Source organism: Aegilops tauschii, chromosome 4 (genome assembly GCF_002575655.3).
Source record: "Aegilops tauschii subsp. strangulata cultivar AL8/78 chromosome 4, Aet v6.0, whole genome shotgun sequence".
Classification (NCBI taxonomy): domain Eukaryota; kingdom Viridiplantae; phylum Streptophyta; class Magnoliopsida; order Poales; family Poaceae; genus Aegilops; species Aegilops tauschii.
The window spans coordinates 497516806-497521237 of NC_053038.3; the positions used below are offsets into that span (position 1 = coordinate 497516806).

At 40.3% G+C, this 4432-nt stretch overlaps 1 long non-coding RNA gene across 2 annotated transcripts; it reads left to right on the plus strand.

The window, feature by feature from the left end:
* The first annotated feature begins 235 nt into the window (after positions 1-235).
* Positions 236-4159, plus strand: LOC120963559 (uncharacterized). 2 transcript variants are annotated; one of them, XR_012182631.1, is made up of 6 exons: positions 236-588; positions 1786-1870; positions 1953-2049; positions 2191-2363; positions 2984-3075; positions 3734-4159. It is a non-coding gene; the product is annotated as an uncharacterized lncRNA (long non-coding RNA). The 2 variants fall into 2 exon arrangements; XR_012182632.1 differs by lacking the exon at positions 1953-2049 and having other exon boundaries at positions 237-588.
* The last annotated feature ends 273 nt before the right edge of the window (positions 4160-4432 follow it).

Consider the following 4432-nt stretch of genomic DNA (forward strand, 5'->3'; position numbering starts at 1 on the left):
CGGTAGTGTTTACTAGTTCACCGACGTATTGTGTGTCGGCAATTGTTTTGACTGCCGTTGGATTAAGTGTCGCCGAAACTTTGCCACAGGAAAAGTGTCGGTGTAGTTCTAGCCTGGCCCACTTATTTTCAGCCGCGCGGCACAGCCCAAAGTATCGAGCGGCAAGCGGCGCGCCAAAGCCCAAAAGTATTTCCCTAAGTCTCCTAGTCCCCCATCCCCACCTCTCTCGCAGCACACATTCAACCTAAACCTAAATCGCCGCCGCCGCCCCCGCCCCCGACCTACCCATAGATTTGCTCGCATCGCCGCCGCCGCCCCCGACCTACCCATAGATTTGCTCGCATCGCCGCCTCCCCCACCACGGCATCCCACCCTTGCCCGTCCTCTAGTCCTGCGTGCTGCCCCGTCATCCACGGCCGAGGAGCTGCTGCCCCGTCTGCAGCCAAGGCGCCGCCGCCTAGTCCACTGCCTAGGAGTTGGCGAGGAGGCAACTGCAGTTCTGGAGTCGCCCAGCCGTTCTTCTTCCTCCACCAGCGACCCCTGTCCAGATCGACACCCTTGTCCTGCCCCGACTCCAGGCCACTGCAGGTAAACTGCATAGGAGTTTTGTCATTTGCATCTCGGTGGATGTTGGTTCCCATAAGTTCCAGGCTCTGCTCTTGTTCAATCTTCTTTAATCTCGTCTCCTCATGCATCTTGTCTTTTCACTTATCCAGTGGTGGCCATGCTCATGTGTGAATGTTTATCAGTAACTTCTATACATATTAATTTTCAAAGACCAGATTTTAACTACTCGAGGGTACAGACGTACAGATTTAGAAAGAGAAATCTAACAGAGTTGTGGCACACCTTTTGGGTTAGCATTGCCGTTTGAGGATGCTCAAGTGCAGAGCTCCCTAAATTTCAGAGATCTGATTCACCATATTCTGCAATTTGACGCAAAACCTCCGTTACTGTCGACAGAAAAAGGATGACGTGCAAGCATGTGTTACTTTCTAGAAAAAAAAACATGTTTCACTTCATTTTCTACATATGAACCTAACACCAAAGATTCAGATTTCTTGTATGTTGGGTAGGATTGTAACTCTGCCTGTTTTTTGTTTTATCTGTTTATGCCGCATAAACAGGGACCAAGGGTTAGCCTTACGGTTGTGTGTGATCCATATTAGTGCCTTCGATGTATCTCATGTCCCTGAATTTCTTTCTTGTACTGGATATCTTGTTCTTTCACTCCAAAATCCTAATCAGTAGACTTCTCATTATCTAGGTGCTCATTATTTCTACTTGTTTGTTGTCTCATGGATCACAAGTTTAATGATTATTGAATCAAGAAATCTTCTGAATCTGTTAACATAACCTCCATTTACTGTCTGCTCAAGTCTGTTTGTGGCATATCATATTTTAACTTATGTTTTAGTCTGCTCAAATGGAGAGCTCCGTAAACTTCAGAAATCAAAATGACAAAATTGTAGGAATAAAAGGGGTAATGGAAAATTGCATTTCTCTAGTCTCAGTTTATTCTTCCTTGGCGCCCTACTATTTACGTTTTTGTCTATTTGGTATGTATATTTGTAGTGGATGCCCAATTCTCCTATCTATATTTTCATAACTATGTTTCAATTATACTACTTACACAAAGTTGCTTGGTGGATAGTGCAGTTTTAACTTGCTGCTTCTTGATAAAAGTTGCTGCCATGTATTTAACTCATCACATAATTTGCCCAGTATGCATATTTTTCCACTATTTTTTATTAAGCATCATGGTCTAATATGTGGTATTTGCAGGAGAAAAGATGGAAGGAACAAGAGGTGAAAGCGAGCTCCCTGCATATGAACAATCAAGAGTTAGGCTTGTAGCAGACATGAATTGGTAGACTCGAGCACCTCTCTTTGAAAGTGATGCATCCGATTAGTTAGTTTTCTAATTACTAGGGAAAATAAATTTGTTGCAGGCTGAAGAACTTGGCTATGACCCACAGAGAGATGACATATTTGTCAGAGCACATACACATAAAATTGGAGTTCCTACCGCACAAGCAAACACTAATTGTTAGTCACACATACACATCATGTGTTTTTCTTTAGTACAGCCATGCACGTGACTGCATATCAATTGATGAGAAGTATAGACTGCAGTGACTTAATTGTAGAACTAAATTAGGTACCTCATTTGCTGTATATTTTTTTCAGAACAACCTGAAGAAGCAGCTGAACCGCCAACAACACTTGCAATGGAAATTCAATTTCGTCAACAAGATGAACAGGTTTCTACTCTACTAGAGCTCACGGAACAAATGCAATGAAAAATTGGAGAGATGCATCAAGTTCTCTTTTCTCAAGGAATCGGAATGTCGAAATACCAGGTATTATTCTTGTCAACTTTTTTCCATGAGATGACACTGCTATGTTTTGTTTGATGCTTGGGTCAGGAAGACAGGTTCAGAATTGGGAAAAGGGTCCTCGGTTTGAACTAAACACTATTTTTTTCTTTTGGGAGATCTTTGTATTTTTCTTGAAGGTTTCAACACATACAGTTCAGTTTGTAGTGTCATTATAAATAGACAATGCATCAAGCTACTAGATATCTAGTTTCTATCGGAAATAGATAAGAATTGAGGGCATGATAAGGTGATACTAAATCTGGGTTATAACAGAACGTAGAATTTTTGGTTTCTATGTTTACATGTGTGCAGCGCAACCCCCATTATCATGCAAACAGTATCAAGTTATGAGGCTTGATCATGGAAGCTAGCAGAAATGTGTGATTTAGTACGCAAGCTCTGAATGTTTGCTTGCATATTTGTTCAAATATGGTGAGTGGTACAATTGTCCGTCAGTGTGCAATTCCTAGTAGCTAAACTGAAGCCTGCTCTCTTTTAAAGATCAGCCACAAAAAAAAAATACTTGACTGTTATTTTCAGGGAAGCATATTTAGTTCAATCCACATATTAGGATTACACCTGACTCCTTTTTTGCAACATAGATTCCTGAACTCGCACATCCAATCACCGGTCTGATCTTGTTGTCCAACGACCGAGAGTTCCGAGACGAATGTGTGGCACTCAGGAAACATAGGTGAGAATGAGATGATCTTGCACTCATTTTTTAATTATCTTTTCCCTATAGACATCTACGTATAATATTGGCACTAGGTTAATGTAATTTCTATTGTATTCATGTTGTAAAGAATGGCTTCAACATCACAGGATGTGCAAATAAGAGAAAATTTAGCATCCACTATTAAGAGAAAATTCCATATCAAATGTACTTAAACACACTATATGTTCAAATTTGAACTTGTTTGTCAATGTATTTCTTGTTTTGCTTCTGGTGGTGCTTGATTGCACCCCTCTTCTTTTGTCGCTGTTTATCACCCCCATGTTGTAGTCTTTTCCCATCACTATATTTGTGCATCAGCCATCCTTGCTCTTGTGCTTCATTTTCTCTGGTCTTCTCCTACAAATCTTTGAAGTTATAGTAAAAATCTTGTTCCTGATGCCTTTGAACAAATATGATTGTTTAACAATGAGTGCATAATTTGTATAGTAAGCCATGTATGCTAGGAGCTAGCCAAACTTGGGTTGATGTTCTAATAAGGATATCTTATGTAACTAGACTGTTTGCAATACATCTTCTATTTTTGAGATCTTGTTTACATCTTTGGGTCAAGGGAAACTCGGAAGTTAGAAATTCTCATTTCTATAATTGCTCAAACATATAACTTCTTTTGCAGGGACATATGGTAGAAAGTAGGAAGTCCACAAGTTGATCTAAGATGTTCCGGTGATCGCTTTTGTTCATTACATGGTCGACACAACTTATTCGTATGGAAGTTGATGCCGGCTTTGGTGATCGAAGGATTGGTCTTTTTCATATAAGGAAGTTGATGCTGGCTTGGTGATTGAAGGATTGGTCTCTTTCATGTGGAAGTTGATGTCGGCTTGGTGATTGAAGGACTGGTCTCTTTCATAATTGCTCTCTTAGAAGCTTGCCCCTCGTATTTTGGAGCAGGTCACGTCTTGTGTGTAAGACCTATGTATTTCCTTAATGGATGTAGCTAACTTGAGTGAAGAAAACTAATGAATCTTCAATTTATGTTGAATAAATGTATTGGTTAATGGTATCTTGTGATGAATATATAGAAGAGTAATTGTTTGTATATGTATTGTGTACTGAACATGAATTGAATTTTATGAATGTAATTTCACTCAAAATATGGTGCATTTGTATTTGTTCTGAAATGTAGAACCTAGGCAGCAAAAGTGTCGGCATAAGTATTGGACTTTGCATGAACTGTCGGCATAGCACACTGGCAGACAAACTGTCGGCGTATCAATGGACGTCACACTATGTGTTGGCATAGCACACTGTCAGATTATCTGTCGGCGTAGAATAGTCTGTCAGCATAGAAATGTCTATCGCCATAGACCTT